This window comes from Symphalangus syndactylus, chromosome 3 (assembly GCF_028878055.3).
Source record: "Symphalangus syndactylus isolate Jambi chromosome 3, NHGRI_mSymSyn1-v2.1_pri, whole genome shotgun sequence".
Classification (NCBI taxonomy): Eukaryota; Metazoa; Chordata; class Mammalia; order Primates; family Hylobatidae; genus Symphalangus; species Symphalangus syndactylus.
This window is the reverse complement of record NC_072425.2, coordinates 61227655-61246500: the sequence shown is the minus strand read 5'-3', so window position 1 is coordinate 61246500 and position 18846 is coordinate 61227655.

The window sequence follows — 18846 nt, the reverse complement described above, 5'->3', positions numbered from 1 at the left end:
GCACTCTTCCATGCCTGGCTTTCTTTGCTCAGCAGAAGGTGTTTAGATTAATGTAGTAGTTCATTTCTTTCTAGTAATGAGTAGGATCACATTATACATCATACCACAGAGTGTGCATCCATTACTTTGTTGATTGACATTTGGGTCATTTCCAGGTTTTGACTATTGTAAATAAAACTGCCTTGACTATTCCTGTACAAGTCTTTGTATTAAGGAACATACGTTTTATTTTCTCTTGAGGAAGTTCCTAGCAATAAGATTTTGGGTCATGTGGTAGATATACATTTAGCTTTAAAAGCAACTAAGTGCTTTCCAAAGTGACTGTACAATTTAACATTCCCACCTGAAATGTAAGAGAATTCCAGTTGCTCCACATTCTCGTCAGCCGTTGGTAGCATCAGTCTCTTTAAGAATTCTAATGGATGTATAATATGGACTATAGGTTTAATTTGCATTTCTCTGTTGACTAATGATGTTGCACAACTTTTCATATGTCTATCAACCATTCTTGCATCTTCTTTTATGAAATGTCTGTTCAAATCATTTGTTCCCTTTTTACTGTGTCATTTTATTCAGTTGTAAGAGTTCTTTACATATTCTGGAAACAAGTCCTCTGTCACATATATAGGTACTTTGAAAATATGTGCTTTGCCTTTTCATTTTTTTAAGGTAACTTTTTAAGAGTAGATAGTTTTGGTTTTGATGAAATTCAACTTACCAGTTTTTCTGTTATGGTATGTATTTTTATGATCCATCTAAGAAGCATCTGTCTACCCAGAGTTGCAAAGACATCCCTTTTCTTACTAGAAATATTATAGTTTTATTTACCATTGCTTCTATGATACATTTTAATTTTTGTGTATTAAGTGAATAAAAAGTTGAAGTTCACTTTTCTCTATATGGATATTCAGTTCTTCCAGCATTATTTTTTTAAAAACACTATCCCCTCCCTGTTGAATCACTTTTGTTAGAAATAAAATGACTACATATGTGTGGATTTATTTCTGGGCTCTACATTACATTCCTATTGATCTTTCATCTATTCTTTCACCAACGCCATATGGTCTTGATTACATTGCCTGATAATAAGTTGAATATAAGTCTCAAAAATCAAGTGGTATCAGTCTTCCAAATTTGTTATTATTTTTCAAACTTGTTTTGGACATTCCTGGTCCTAGGTATTACCATAGAAATTTTAAGATCAGTTTGTCAATTTACACAAAAATACATTCTGTAGATACCATGATTGTGTTGAATCTTATAGCTCAATTTTGGGAGAATTGATATCTTAACAATATTGAATCTGCCCATCAGTGAGATTATATCTCTCTGTTTAATTTTCTTTATTTTCTCTCAACAATGTTGAGTAGGTTATGATTTATAGGTCTTCCATATATGTTGTTAAATCTATCCCTAAGTATATTCTGATTTTATGCTATTATAAAAGACATAACACTTTAATTTCAATCTCCAATTGTTACCAATATATAAAAATTCAGTTGACTTTTATAATGATGAACTTGTATTCTGAGACCTTGCTAAACTCACTTTTTAGTTCCGGTGGCTGTTTTATAGAATTCTTAGAATTTTCTCTTTGAAGCAATTATGAATGGGAGTTCACTCATGATTTGGCTCTCTGTTTGTCTGTGATTGGTGTACAAGAATGCTTGTGATTTTTTTACATTGATTTTGTATCCTGAGACTTTGCTGAAGTTGCTAATCAGCTTAAGGAGATTTTGGGCTGAGACAATGGGGTTTTCTAGATATACAATCATGTCATCTGCAAACAGGGACAATTTGACTTCCTCTTTTCCTAATTGAATACCCTTTATTTCCTTCTCCTGCCTGATTGCTCTGGCCAGAACTTCCAGCACTATGTTGAATAGGAGCGGTGAGAGAGGGCATCCCTGTCTTGTGCCAGTTTTCAGAGGGAATGCTTCCAGTTTTTGCCCATTCAGTATGATATTGGCTGTGGGTTTGTCGTAGATAGCTCTTATTATTTTGAGATACATCCCATCAATACCTAATTTATTGAGAGTTTTTAGCATGAAGGGTTGTTGAATTTTGTCAAAGGCCTTTTCTGCATCTATTGAGATAATCATGTGGTTTTTGTCTTTGGTTCTGTTTATATGCTGGATTACATTTATTGATTTGCGTATGTTGAACCAGCCTTGCATCCCAGGGATGAAGCCCACTTGATTATGGTGGATAAGCTTTTTGATGTGCTGCTGGATTAGAAATGGGGAAAGGATTCCCTATTTAATAAATGGTGCTGGGAAAACTGGCTAGCCATATGTAGAAAGCTGAAACTGGATCCTTTCCTTACACCTTATACAAAAATTAATTCAAGATGGATTAAAGACTTAAATGTTAGACCTAAAACCATTAAAATCCTACAAGAAAACCTAGGCAATACCATTCAGGACATAGGCATGGGCAAGGACTTCATGTCTAAAACACCAAAAGCAATGGCAACAAAAGCCAAAATTGACAAATGGGATCTAATTAAACTAAAGAGCTTCTGCACATCAAAAGAAACTACCATCAGAGTGAACAGGCAACCTACAGAATGGGAGAAAATTTTTGCAACCTACTCATCTGACAAAGGGCTAATATCCAGAATCTACAACGAACTCAAACAAATTTACAAGAAAAAAACAAACAACCCCATCAAAATGTGGGCAAAGGACATGAACAGACACTTCTCAAAAGAAGACATTTATGCAGCCAAAAAACACATGAAGAAATGCTCATCATCACTGGCCATCAGAGAAATGCAAATCAAAACCACAGTGAGATACCATCTCACACCAGTTAGAATGGCCATCATTAAAAAATCAGGAAACAACAGGTGCTGGAGAGGATGTGGAGAAACAGGAACACTTTTACACTGTTGGTGGGACTGTAAACTAGTTCAACCATTGTGGAAGTCAGTGTGACGATTCCTCAGGGATCTAGAACTAGAAATACCATTTGACCCAGCCATCCCATTACTGGGTATATACCCAAAGGACTATAAATCATGCTGCTATAAAGACACATGCACACGTATGTTTATTGCGGCACTATTCACAATAGCAAAGAGTTGGAACCAACCCAAATGTCCAACAATGATAGACTGGATTAAGAAAATGTGGCACATATACACCATGGAATACTATGCAGCCATAAAAAATGATGAGTTCATGTCCTTTGTAGGGACATGGATGAAACTGGAAAACATCATTCTCAGTAAACTATCACAAGGACAAAAAACCAAACACCGCATGTTCTCACTCATAGCTGGGAATTGAACAGTGAGAACTCATGGACACAGGAAGGGGAACATCACACTCCAGGGACTGTTGTGGGGTGGGGGGAGGGGGGAGGGACAGCATTAGGAGATATACCTAATGCTAAATGACGAGTTAATGGGTGCAGGAAATCAACATGGCACATGGATACATATGTAACAAACCTGCACATTGTGCACATGTACCCTAAAACCTATAGTATAATAAAAAAAGAATTAAAACCAAAAAAAAAAAAAAAGAATTTTCTCCATACACAATTATGTCATCTATAGGGAAGAAAAGATGGTTTTGCTTCTTCATTTTCAATCTGTATGTCTTTTCTTTTTCTTGCTTTGTTGCACTGATTTGGACTTGTAATACAAGGTAGAATTGCAATAGTAAAAACAGATAGTCTTGCTTTATTCCTAGTCACAGGGGATGGGGAGGAATCATTTAATCTTTTACCATTGTGATGGTGACTAGAGGGTCTTTTTGTAGATACCCTTTATTGGGTTTGGAAATTCTCTATTCATACATGGCTGAGAATATTTATCATGAGTGGATTTTGCATTTTGTTAGATGCTTCTGGCATCTACTTAAATGATCGTGTTGTTTTTGCTCTTTCATTCTGTTTCTGTTTTTTTGTTTTTTTGAGACAGGGTCTGGCTCTGTCACCCAGGCATGAGTGCAGTGGCACCATCTCAGCTCATGGCAACCTCTGCCTCCGGGTCTCAAGCCACCCTCCCACCTCAGCCTCCCGAGTAGCTGGAACCACAGGCGCACACCACCACACCTAGCTAATTTTTATTTTTTTTGTGGAGATGGAGGGTTTCATCATTGCCCAGGCTGGTTTTGAACTCCTGATCTCAAGCAGTCTGCCCATCTTGGCCTCCTGAAGTGCTGGGATGACAGATGTGAGCCACTGCACCTGGTTTCCTTCATTTTGTTAACGGTGGTGAATTATACTGATGGATTTCATTCTAATCCAACTCTCACTTTCCATGTGGCCTCAGGGCTTCTTCACATGGTATCTCCATCTGGTAAGTGGGCATCTTATTGTCTCAGGGTTTTAAGGATGAATATTCAATAAGTCTTGTTCCAAAGCTGCAAGACTTCTTATACAATCTAGGCTTGGAGGTCCCAGAACATTAGTTCTGCTACCTTCTATTGGTCTGGCACCTTCTATTCATCACTAAGGCCAACCCAGACTCAAGGGGAAGGTCATTAGTCTCCACCTCTTGATGCAGGAAGAGGAGTTAAAAATTTGAGACCATCTTTAATCTTTTTCTTAAAAATTTTTTTGACATGTCTGTATGTTTGAAGTAGGATGATGTATTTCCCACAGCAGCTCAGTCCACCCTATTGACCAGGTATCTTCTTCCCCTACTTTAGTCCTTAACTTAGTATCATTTGCCTGACCTTCCACACAGAGATTAGGCTTCCCTTCTAAGTATCCCACAGGACCCCATCACCATCCTCATACCTTCTGCCCATGTACCCTGCCCTCCAGCCATACTGTTTCCAAAATATTATGCAGTATTTTTAAGACTCCATACTTCCTGCACGCTGTTTCCTCTGTCCAGTATCCTTTCCCCACTTTGCCACTTTGCTACTGCATTAGTCAGGGTTCTCTAGAGGGACAGAACTAATAGGATAGATGTATATATGAAGGGGAGTTTATTAAGGAGTATTGACTCACACGATCACAAGGTGAAGTCCCACAATAGGCCATCTGCAAGCTGAGGAGCAAGGAACCCAGTCTGAGTCCCAAAACCTCAAAAGTAGTGAAACCAACAGTACAGCCTTCAGTCTGTGGCCAAAGGTCCAAGAGCCCCTGGCAAACCACTGGTGTAAGTCCAAGATTCCAAAAGCTGAAGAACTTGGAGTCTTATGTTTGAAGGTAGGAAGCATCTAGCTTGGGAAAAAGATGAAGACCAGAAGACTCAGCAAGTCTGCTCATTCCACTTTCTTCTGCCTGCTTTTATCCTAGCCACACTGGCAGCTGATTAGATGGTGCCCACCCAGATTGAGGGTGGGTCTGCCCCTCCCAGTCCACTGACTCAAATGTTAATCTCCTTTGGCGACACCCTCACAGACACACACAGGAACAATACTCTGCATCCTTCAATCCAATCAAGTTGGCACTCAATATTAACCATCACCGCTACGTTATTTACTCTTTTAAGCATCTTTCATAAAGTAGGTTTCTCAGTTTTAAAGAGGAGAACACTAAGCATCAGGTTGAGTGATATAAGTAAAATCACACAGCTAGTAGAAGTAGGGTTCAAGCCCAGATCACCCAGTCCAAATTTGTGGGACATCTCTCTCCATCACACATGTAGCAGATGCTGTTTTGCTCAGCCCCATCCCCATAAGTCCCCCATGCATTTCCACAAACCAGCCCCTGCATCACTTCTTGGAGGAGTACCCTCCTGCTGGTAGGGTTTGCTTTACCTGTGTATTCAGAGAGCCATAGGTGCCTGGAAATTTATATCCCCTTTGGAAGTAGCCCATGAACAGTGCATGGTAGAATAAATACCCCAACTCTCTTGCCCTCTACACAGAATACCTTTGAGGTTGATCTCCATAATCTTCAGCAATGATACTGAGACAAAGTCACCACCCCCACCACCCCACCTTCCACCCCACCCCACCATGGTGCTTATTGTCAATGTTGCACTACTGCTTATCTTTCTTACTTCCCTTAACCTTCCACACTGACATGAATCCTCCTCTTAATGGTAACCCAGTGAAGGCAGTGTACAACCACTTCCTTGGCATGCAATATTTTCTAGAGATTCATGTCTAAGGGTGCAGTCGAGAAAGAACCCTATGTGATGTATGGGCTATCTGGAAGCCACCGCAGTGTCCTGGCACAAGGCCTGAAGAAATCAACACCATGTTTGCTGTAGTGTACATATAAAGCCACTGTGCATACAATTAAATACTAAAGAGTAAAATATTCCTTCTAGAGCTATCTGACTTACTCTTCTCTCATGATATGTTGAGTGGCTAAAGGAAAGTAGATTACAATATGCCAGGCAGTAGTAATCTCAGTCAAGAGTTAAAACCATTGCAAACCAATAATGTAAACAAGCAAGAAAATACCAATATTTAAAGTTTAGTACTTTTTAACTTTATCATTATTTGGGGCAGGTGGTGTTTGGCATAGAAATATGCATTATTTGGTATGATGCTGAAGCTTCACATACAATTATTTCTTGATTATTTCCAAACCAAAAAATAATGTATATCTCACTTTAATGGGGACAACTCCTGGGCATATTTATGTATATTTTCAATATCTTTGTTGGCAGAAACTCTATTCTCCTGAAAATGTTAGCAGGTAAGGGCAGATATGTCATGAAATACTTTGACACTTCTGTAAGCTCCTTTTATTTTGCTCAGGTCAGAAGTGATGGTGCAGCCATAGAGATGGAGAATCTTCAATCTAACAACAACAAAAAAGAAGATGAAAATAAAGGATCACAGATTATCTGAAGTGGATACAGCTAGCCTGGATTCTAAGCATGATAAATGCATGAAAAATCTTTCAAATAACCTTGACTATGACTAGTACTTATTTTTTCTCAAAGGAGAAAGGTAGCATCAAACTTGAGAATTACAAGTCTATTTTTAGAATTTGTCACCTGTCTGTGTTTAGTGAGGAGATATTGAGAATACCTAAGTTAAAAACCAGCTATATTCCAAAGGAAAGGATGTTGGCCCTTTGAGAGGTATCAGATGTCAGTATATCCAGCCCATGACCCACTATTGTAGGGCCCATTCACTGAAATGGTTTTTATGTTTAAAAAAAATCAAAAGAAACATATTTTAGGACATGTGAAAGTTATATGAAAATCAAATTTTAGTGTCCATAAAGCTTTATTGTAACATGGTCTCACTCATTAGCTTTCACGCTGCAAGAAAATGGCTGAGTAGCTGTGACACACATACGACCTGCAAAGCTTGAAATAGTTCCCCTCTGGCCCTTTACGGAAAGTTTGTCAACCCTGCACTGTAGGAAAAAGGGAAGGATGAACACATTTCATGTATTCTCATAGCACAAGTTAAATTTATGCAATGGTAAAGAATCTTCTTATTTTCAAACAGTCTTTTACCTTCGGCACCTCTAAAATTTTTTAAAACCGGTTAGAAACATAGTAATCAACCTGTAGGGAAAGAAGTGATCACAAGGAAATGGTGGTAGAATGCAGGAAGACTGGAAATTCTATTAATAACTTACTTAAAATTTTAAAAATAAGAAAATAGCAACTGACCATCATCTGCATAACCTCGTGCAATTTTGTCTTCTTATTATTACAGAAGGATCCTATGATCAATTCTCCTTAAAGAGTATTAATTTTGCCTTTGTGAAGTATTGGTAGGCCTCTTTTTAGATGGCAGAAAGGATCATGATGTTTATTTTGTTCCCCATGTTGCCTTACCTTCCAGCAAATTCCAACTTACAGTCTGAATTGAGTCTGTATAGACTTCCATTGTTAAACTGCAGTTCTCAGCTTAACCCCAATTCTATTTATATTCTTTCTTTAACTGGTTTCCAATCAACTTTTTCTTAATATAATTTTGAATTGCTCAGTTGTATGTGTGTGCGTGTATGTGTTTTTACTTATAAAATCTTCAAAGTCTTTTTGAAAGTAGACAGGGTTTATACATTATAAATAATTATAAACAATTCTTAGGCAGTTATGCTCATTTTAATGTTAGAACTATCAGAATGATATGCATGTCAACATTTACTATTTTACTATTTTACAGCTGCTTAGGACACACTCACCTTTTTCCCAAGCTAATATTCTAACTAAAAACAAATTATGTTCTGAAGACCACAATAGATTTCTTCCTATGGAAGCCTATGAATTTGATCTCAAAACACTCAAAAATTTATTTTAGCTCTAGGGGATGTAATAAGTACATTGTTAGATCATAGATACATTCATAGTCATCCAAAATAATGGAGAAATATACATTTTCTATGTGACATGAAAGTAGTTACCAGCTATAACATGAAGAAATGTTAAAATATTCATCTATTTTTTAGAAAAAAAAAAAAAAAAAAAAGATTAAATCTCCCTTTCCCAGAAGTACAAAATGAGAAACTAGATAAGTCAGAAGGAGATCTAAAAAATTCTAAAGCCGGCAGGGTGTGGTGGCTCACACCTGTAATCCCAGCACTTTGGGAGGACGAGGTGGGCAGATCACAAGGTCAGGAGATTGAGACCAGCCTGGCCACCATGGTGAAACCCCGCCTCTATTAAAAATACAAAAATTAGCTGGGTGTGGTGGCACGTGCCTGTAATCCCAGCTACTTGGGAGGCTGAGGCAGGAGAATTGCTTGAATCAGGGAGTCGGAAGTTGCAGTGAGCCGAGATCGTGCCACTGTACTACAGCCTGGTGACAGAGGGAGACTCTGTCTCAAAAAAAAAAAAAAATCTAAAGCCATTCCTATTCCTCTGGAAAGCATTATATGATTCAGTATTTAAAAGAGAAGATATTCAAATAAATCTCTCTTTACCAATACTTTGAGTCTTAGATTAACAATGAACCAGGACACTAATTTTCACTAATGTAGTAATTAGAAATACAGAATCAAGATTCCTAATGATATTACATGAATTCCTTGATTTTGCAAGTCTTTAATATCATAGAAGATATGTGGATAAAGTGAAGGTCTAGTTAAAAAAAAAAAAGAGAAGTCACATTTGCCACAAAATGAGGTAGAAGACAGATTGTTTCCCCACCAACATATTTGTTGAGAATGCCATGCCTCTACAGAAGATTTTTAAAGATAAGGTAGATTTTATTATGTCCTTTCAGCTCCCAGTTAATGTTTTCCAGCAATAAACAAATTATTAATTTTTCTAGATGATATTTACTATTGGCAAACCAAATTTTCTCAAACTGTTCTATTATTTTGTTTGCTTTGAAATCTAAAAAGGCCCAGAGTACCCTATAGAAGTGTTTGCTCAATGGATTCCCCAATTTTATGAAAAATTCATTACAAAAACCTCAGCTTTTACTCAAAAAGCTTGGATGTAACAGAGCAGAGTATGACTACTCACATAATTCTTGAAATATGGGACACCTGAAATGCTAACTTCAACTCTGACAAGTCCTGATTTTTTTTTCCCATTAGCTTATTGTATAATTCTGATAAACAGTATTCCAAAATCAGAAGTCACTCATGACTGAAAAATTTTTAGTTTTAATTTTTTCCAAATATTTTTCACTTTGGAATTTTTATATGAATAAAAATTGAATTCATATAAAATTCATATGTGGAATTCATATAAAAATTCCAAAGTACAAAGAAACTAATGTATTTTCTGCTATTGGAAAGGTCATGAAAACTTGGTTTATCCTTAAATGAAATTACCAGAAGCTATTTTCTGGGAAATACTTAATGATTGCTACAATTTTGTGTTAATAAAATGGAAACGAGGGCTTATGAAGAAACACAAGCCAGTACACAGCCAATGTCAGGCTTCCTCTTCACTTTATGATGACATATAAGACTAAAAGAGACACAAGTGGGCATAATCAACATTCTCTTATCGTCTACAATTTTTGCAAACTTTTTCAGCTGCATCCAGGGTGACATTCTTACGAAACTGAATTTTACACATGCCAAATTAATATGACAATAATTAGCCACTGAACAACCTCTGGATAGGAACAAGAGGATGAAAAAGTTATTAGGATCAGTCATTAAATGTACTTTTTACAAATAGTTTCTTGAATTCGACCCTCAAACTTACCTTAGCCCTGACATATCCACAAGCCCTCCCCTCCCCTATCAGAGTGAAAATGCAAATTGAACTTCTTAAGTACACATTTTGAAGACATTTGATATAATGTCCAGACTGCGAAAAAGGAAAACATTGGGGAAAAAAATGAAGCAAAAAAAAAGAGGCAAAGATCTAAAGACATCTGAGTTTCATTTTGAGATTATTAGAGAAATAATCCAGAGAATTATTGTCATGTGTATTTAATAAGGTTATCATTGTCATGTGTATTTAATAACGAGGTGAAAATAATCCTTATCTTAACCTCTAGCACCAGAATTACTCATGGGAGGGAACCATCTGTTTTGGATAATACCATGACACGTTAATTTTCCTCACAAATGAACTAGAAGAGCCTGAATTAACATTAACCAGGTAGGAGGGAACAGCAGCCCAGGAAATAAGGGAAGATGGTGGGGAGAAGGAGACATGAGAACTGAGTCCACTTCAGAATTTGTTAAAATCATGGACAATTTTGATCCTCTTAAGCAAATGTTTACCTTTATTTCAGAGTCAAAAAGGCCTCTTCTGGGATAAGGGATCTCTGTATAACCTAAATCACTAGTTCTCAAAGGATAGTTCCTGGGGCGGCAGCATCATCACCACCTGGGAAATTGTTAGAAACTTTGAGGTCTCACCCTCAACCCACTGAATCAGTAACTCGGGTGTGGCTCACCAATCTGTGTGTTTAACAAGTCCCCCAGGTGATTCTGATGCAGATAAAACTTGAGAATCACTGACGTCATTCAATGGTTTGCAGCTGTCAAAGTAAATTAAAATGGAGGCCAGGCCTGAAGAACCCCTGAGCAGACAAAGCCAGTTAGGCTTCATAAGCGACCTCAGCCTTCCTTGATTTGTAAATATAAGCAAAACTTACCTTGAGCTGTTTCTTGTAAACACCTCTATTAAACAGAAATGAGGCTGGGCACAGTGGCTCAAGCCCGTAATCCCAGCACTTTGGGAGGCCGAGGCGGGTGGATCACTTGAGCTCAGGAGTTCAAGACCAGCCTGGCCAACATAGTGAAACCTGTCTCTAAAAGATATAAAAATTAGTTGAGCGTGGTGGCGTGCATCTGTAGTCCCAGCTACCTGGGAAGCTGAGGTGGGAGAATCATTTAAACCCAGGAAACGGAGGTTACAGTAAGCCAAGATTGCACCACTGCACTTCAGCCTGGGCAACAGAACTAGACTCTGTCTAAAGAAAAAAAAAGAGAGACAAATGAAACTTCAGGCTAACCAATCAGAAGCTGCCAACTAACTTATAGCTATACTACTAGGAATTTCCCAGCAGGATAAGGTAACTATATTTGCATTTCTCTAATGATCATTGATATTCAGCTTTTTTTAATATGCTCGTTTGCCACATATATGTCTTCTTTTGAGAAGTGTCTGTTCATATCCTTTGCCCACTTTTTAATGCAGTCGTTTTTCTCTCATAAATTTGATAAGTTCCTTATAGGTGCCAGATATTAGACCTTTGTCAGATGTATAGTTTGCAAATATTTTCTCCCATTCTGTAGGTTTCCTCTTTTGTTTCCTATGTTGTTAGTTTCTTTTGCTGTGCAGCTCTTAAGTTTAATTAGATCCTATTTGTCAATTTTTGCTTTTGTCGCGATTGCTTTTGGTGTCTTTGTCATGAAATCTTTGCCCATTCCTAGGTCCAGGATGGTTTGCCTAGGTTGTCTTCCAGGGTTCCTATAGTTTTAGGTTTTACATTTAAGTCTGTAATCTATCTTGAGTTGATTTTTGTATAGAGTGTAAGGAAGAGGTCCAGCTTCAATCTTCTGCATATGACTAGCCACTTAGCCCAGCAAAATTTATTGAATAGGGAGTCTTTTCCCCATTGCTTGTTTTTGTCAGCTTTGTCAAAGATCATAGATGTGGGGCCTTATTTCTGGGCTCTCTATTCTGTTCCATTGGTCTATGTGCCTGTTTTTGTACCAGTACCATGATGTTTTGGTCACTGTAGCTTTGTAGTATAGTTTGAAGGCGGGTGATACCACACACTTAACCAGAACTCTGAGAACTCACCCACTATCAAGAAGACAGCACTAAACTATTTGTGAGGAATCCGCCTCCATGACCCAAACATCTCCCACCAGGTCCCATCTCCATCATTGGAGATTACAATTCAATATGAGATTTGGGCAGGGACAAATAGCTAAACTATGTTAACAGCCTTGTGATATGATGATTAAAAAAATACTCATGTCAGAGAATCATCCTCAAAGATCCCATCAACCTTAACAAATTATATGTCTAAACAACAAATTGTTTAAAATAAGTGTATAGGTAGAAAGGTTAAAAATCTCATTAAGCAATATTTTTAATTTACCACTGGTTGGATTTCCTAAAAATAATAATTCGGAATAAACAAAATCCATATTCAGTACCACATTTGTGCCCTTCAAAAGCATGAATTCCTCTATCTAAAACTCTTCTGTTAGGCTAGTTACCAGGTTTCAATGCAAAAATTATGGAATTGTAGGAGGACAGGCGAGAGTGGAGAACAGGAGGAAAGTGATAGAAATGAGGGGAAGTAGATTTGTAGCAAACATATTTCCACTTCCCAGACCTGTTACATAAAGGAGACAGTCATGCATCACAGATGGTAATAATGGAAATGTAAGAGAGTTCCATACAGATATGGCTGTGCCAACACCAAAGGCAAAGGAACTTTCCTGGCTAAATCCTGAGTATGATGGTCTTTGCCCCACCCCAGATGATAGAGCCAGATAGTATATGTGGCCCGCACACACTATCAAAGATGGCCTGGGTTAGATTTTGAACATTTCACATAGCATATACTAAGGAGTGTACTTCATAAAGCTAACAAGAGCATGGAAAACTTCCAAGGACTTTCCCTAAAAGAATTATTCCAGTGTCAGTAATAGAACACATGTATCTAGTAAGAAATCTATGCCTCCTAAAAGAATTATTCCAGTGTCAGTAATAGAACACATGTATCTAGTAAGAAATCTATGCCTCTCAATGTTAAAAAAATTATACATGCACAAAACATTTCTTTCCCCATCTTTAAAATGGACGTTTTCTTTAATTTCTGTTAATAACAGAAAAATTTCATGGTACTATCTATAAGTACTGAAATTCTGGTATCTCATTAGGTTCCAGTGAGTCATTAGATTGGGGCAATCTAGGAAATAAATCTTCCCTGCAATCATTATGAAAATACAAAATTCTTCATAATGAGTTTATTTAAACTGAGTAATACTAAGTAGTTTTTGCTTTTTAAAAAATGTTAGTAAGAGAAGGGATAACCACCTTTTCTTAAGTTAGCAATATGAGTTTATGTACAATAAATAATTCATATTCTTTGGAATAAAGAAAAACTCAATAGCATTAGGAAAATACTAATGCCTAACAGAGTGCTGTCTGTGTTCCAAGCCCCTAAGACCTTTCCTGTATTAGCTCACTTCATGCCCACGATGATCCTCAGGCAGGTGCTATCATCCTCATGTTACTGATGAGGAAACCAAGGCACAGAGAGGCTTGATTAACCTATCCAAGGTCACACCGACAATTAAAGAACTGGGGCTTGGACCAGGGACTCTGCCTCCAAAGTCCACATTCCAAAGCAATTCTTCTTTTCAAAGTAAATGAAACAGATGATTCAGACTTGTGCAAGCATGAAATCAGTCTTTTTCTGAACATTTTAGTTAGAAAACATATTGTTTCGCACAGAAAAAAGTAATCTGCCTCTCATTCTTGATAGTCTGTTGGTAAATGAGTAGACATGACTCTGGTTTTTGTTTTGTTTTATAATTGTTCCTGTTCATTTCTGGCCTGAAAAATAGTATAAAAATCTTGTGATGGCACCACCGGATGGAGACACTGGTTTCTATTGAGCATTTTCATGAACACAAGAATGATGTTCCACATTTTCTTCCAAAGAAACAAATTCCCTCATCTGAGGAAGACCACATAAGGAAAGGTTTTATATATCTTGTAATACATTTCTCTCAAATGATTCAACCACCATTGGAAGTTCCCATCACTTTTAGAATAGAACATTCTTTTCTTCATAATAGAGTAAATCCTGCTAAAGTAGGCCAGCCGGGTTCAGGAGGTACCATTGCTCCAAGAGTTCTAGTAAAACAAGGAGATACCAGCATCTCCAAGTACCTGTCATGTATTTACCAACATGATCACCTCTCCATAAATAAAACTCCTGAAGTACAGGCTTGGGTACAATAAACAGTGCAATGTAACTGGTTTTGAATTCACATTTCAGTCAATGAAATGTTTTATTTAAGACATGGAAGTAAAATATAAATGGAAAATACTGAGAAGGCATAAATCAGATAATCCTATAAGAGAGTCCCAGGAGAGCCAACAAAAATGGGGATGTTGCCATAGTTACCAGGAAATGTAGCCTAGACACCCAGCGTCAGTAAGAGATTGAAAATGTGGCAAAATAATCCATACTTAGTAAGTTTTCTCTCTGCAATCTCTACTTCACATCAATGTAATTAGAGAAACAGCCTCCTTCTAAAATGAAGATAATCTCCTAATTAGAGAATGAACCCGACCTATCTATCACTCATGGAAGCCCACTACCATTGGTATCCCAGGGAGAATGGTGGTTCTAGCTGAATAACAATGCTTGATTAGCCCTACCTCACCCAAGGAAGCTACTTTTATCTCAGCAGATGAAATTAGTAGTACAAATCTAACTGGTTTTATCATTTGCACCAGCACACCCTATATCACTTTTTTCTTCATTATATTTCAGTCAGATTTAAAAGTGAAATTCAAACATTTGTAGGAGACTGATCAAAGGGATTACAACTACAATTTTTATCCAGATAGTCCAAGATGCAAGACAAAAAGGAACAAAGGCAGAAAGAAAGAGAGAGAAACAGAAAGGCAAACTTCAAACTATAACAGGGTTTAAACACAGACAACAAGTTAGGCCTAAATTAAAATAGGACTTCAAGGCTGCAATGGAGTAAATATATTATGTCTCCCTTTCTATTTGTTTTGACAGTTTTTCTCGTATAAAAGTTTACTGGACTCTGACAATTTTACTTTCTCTACCAACTGTTACATAAATTATGAAAGAGGTAATGGATAGAACTATTATTAGAAAGAGGGATGACACTGGTGAAGTAGAAAACAAAGGTATAAGCTTGTCAGTTTGATAAATCTAAGATCATGCACCCAGTGATCTGTAAGTATAGAGACACATATCTGTAGCAAACATACCTGTAGTAAGCGAGCAAAAAATACATGGGTAGTTCAAATTCATACCTATCCAATATGGTCCTATTTTTTCCATTCAGATCCATTTCTGCATCCTCTATCTAATATATATGTAGTACCACAGCAAGGAACCAAGAACAATTGTTATATTTTTTCTAGAACATCAGTTGGTTACACATTACAATTCTGCCCCAGAGCAGATGAATTCCATAAAAGGGTTTGTCTGTGACTCTCCCAAATTGGTAAATGGTCTACGGCCATACTACCATGAACACAACTGATCTCATCCAAATTGGTAAATGATTGTCTTATATATTATCTTTAAGAAGAGATTTTTCAGGTTTAAGAATGTATATATCACTATAACACATTTTGAAATGCATGTATTTTGTGCACATTCAACTATATTCTATCATAAAATGTACTCAATATATCAAGAAAACACAAGAGAATCAAGTGAAAAACTTTACATAAAATGATATACTTGAACAAATATCTACAAAATATTTCAAAAACCAAGTATCAGTATCATCATATCTATAGACTACTTATGAATCTGTGAAACAAGATGTACATTTCAACAACAAGAGGCAAAAAGAACCCCACATATATACACACACGAAATACAAAAGAAATTAAAAATGTAAAATGCCATTAAGAATACTAAAATTTTTTAATGTCAAGAATCATCAGCAAAACCATAAAATAAGACACCCCCTATGTAATGCTGGCTACATATTTAAGGGAACCCTGGATTTTCTTCTGGTATAACAAGATAGGCACTTTCATACACTACTATTAGAATAATTAACTGGTACAGCCTTTCTTAAAAAAAACTTAGCAATATTTATTGCAATCCTTAAAAATGGTAAGTTTATAACTTTTGAACTAGTAATTCTATTTCTAGGGCTTTATACCAATGAAACAATCAAAGATGCAAATACCTGTGTACAAGGATATTTATTAGCATGTTATTTTTACTAACTAGAATTCGAAGAATCTATAGGTTCAACAACAGGATAATATATGTTATTTTATATTCATATAATGGAATATTATGCAAGCATCAATATATTTTTGAAAAAATGATGGATAACAAGAACATGGTATAAGTTTAGATGTAAAAGACACAGAGATAAAATTGTACTTACAGAATGATCCATACTTAAGTCTATTGTAATAGTGCCATATCTTTTTATCTTTCATTATGATAAAATATTTATTTTATTACAATAAGTTTAAAATGTTTTATTTGAAACACTATGAAGATATTAAATTAGTAATCAGCACGCTTTCTTACAGGTAGTAAATATTTTTGTCTTTGCAGGGTTTAATTTATATTTAATCATAGGCCAAGAGACACAATCAAAAATATTATATAGGTTCTTACATAATTATTTAAAATATAACCACTTCAAGTTGTAAAAAGCAGACAGCTGGCTACCGTTTGCCAACTCATGTCTTACATGAATTAACTTGGAAATGTCTCAAGTAGTTTTCTGACTCAAAATGTCCCATTTGGTAGGTGGGAATAATCATACCTGCCCTAAGCACTTCAAAAGATTGTGGGGGCGACTTGATGCATAGGGAAGCTATTGGCAACTGTAAACCGTTAAAAAATACATCACAGTGTGGGACAATTTGCTCTCATCTGGAGTTCCTTTTCCTTTTTCCCACCCATCTATATCCTGCTGGTCCTTCAAGACTATCTGAGGTTAAACTCTTTACCAGGAAGCCACCCCCACTCTTAAAGCTACATCCATTTATTTCATCTTCACATATGTAAGACATTTAGATTTTACATGTGTATATGATATTTTTTTCTCAAATTAAATGATCAGTATCTTGAGGAAAGAATTGGTCTTGGATATTTTTGTCTTGGATATTTTTTTCTATCCCTCAGTGCAAACATCTCACCATAATTGTTTTGAACTAATTATATATTTAAAATATGCTCATTAAATTAAATGACAGGAGCTGCATTGCTGCACCTAGTTCAGGAATACTTGGCTTTGTGATTCCAGGAAATGAAAACTTAACCACAAAGCAGTCCTTTATTTATTTGAAATTTTAAAAAGATTTATCCCAGTAAGAACAAGCAGGTACAAGAACATCGTTCAATGTTCTCAGGAAAACAAAATTGCTTCCAGTAAGCCACAGCCATTACCATACCCTCCCACTTCACTTCAAACTAAAAATAGTAATAGTAATAATACCTAGAAGCCAGGAGGCCATCAACTTCTTATAATCAGTCAGACATTAATTCTCTATAAATTCAGTTATTCTAAACCATTATCATTTTATAGACATAAAATCTCAATGTCCATGACATGAAATCATTCAAGCATTATAAAAAAGATGTTGCCGGTGGGACAGAGTAGCTCACGCCTGTGATCCCAGCACTTTGGGAAGCCAAGGCAGGTGGATTGCTTGAGCTCAGGAGTTCAAGACCAGCCTAGGCAACATGGCAAAACCCTATCTCTACCAAAAATACAAAAATTAGCCAGGCATGATGGCTGCACACTGGTAGTCCCAGCTGCTTAGAAGGCTGAGATGGGAGGATCACTTGAACCTGAGAGATTGATGCTGCAGTGGGCCCTGATTATGCCACTGCACTCCAGCTTAAGTGATGTGACAGAATGAGACCCTGTCTCAAAAAAAAAAAAAAAAAAAAAGTGGCCGGGTGCAGTGGCTCACTCCTATAATCCCAGCACTTTGGGAGGCCAAGGCAGTGGATCACCTGAGGTCAGGAGTTCGAGACCTGCCTGACCAATATAGTGAAACCCCATCTCTACTAAAAATACAAATATTAGCAAGGCATGGTGGCATGTACCTGTAGTCCCAGCTACTTGGTAGGCTGAGACAGAATAATCGCTCAAATCCGAGAAGTGGAGGTTGCAGTGAGCTGAGATTGCACCACTACAATCCAGCCTGGGTGACAGAGCAAGACTCCGTCTCCAAAAAAAAAAAAAAAAAAGTTACAAATCTTCAAATAGTAACCAATGATGTGTATGTGACCCTTCACCCTGCACACATTCCAAACTGAGACCTCCTGTGTGTTCTTTATTTCATTATTTTTATCTCTAAAAAAACTTTCAGGTGGCTTTGGCGAAGATGATGCTTTAAGCAATCAACTAAGAATTATCACCTAGTGGTGTACAAAATGTGCTAGGTGTTATCGGTATGTGAAGAGGTAGAATTAATATCTTAAAATCAGAGACCATATATATAGAAGCTTCAACTATTTGGAAAAGATCCAAGAATAAGATAACAAGAAGAAAAATAAAGATTGTGGATTCATTTTTTTTATAAGGAAGCAACTCAGAGCTCAAGAACATATTTGTTAAAATAAATATCCATAAAAGGGCCAGATTTGATAAATGGGCTCAAGCAGAAACTGTCTGGAGGTCATCAATTTCCTATTCAGCAAGCCAGAATATTTATACTAAACAGTTCTCAGTGTATATTGGTAGTTATCTGGTGCATAACAAGTTACCCCCAAACCTTACAGCTTAAAACCATAACTATGTTTTATATCAATTTAT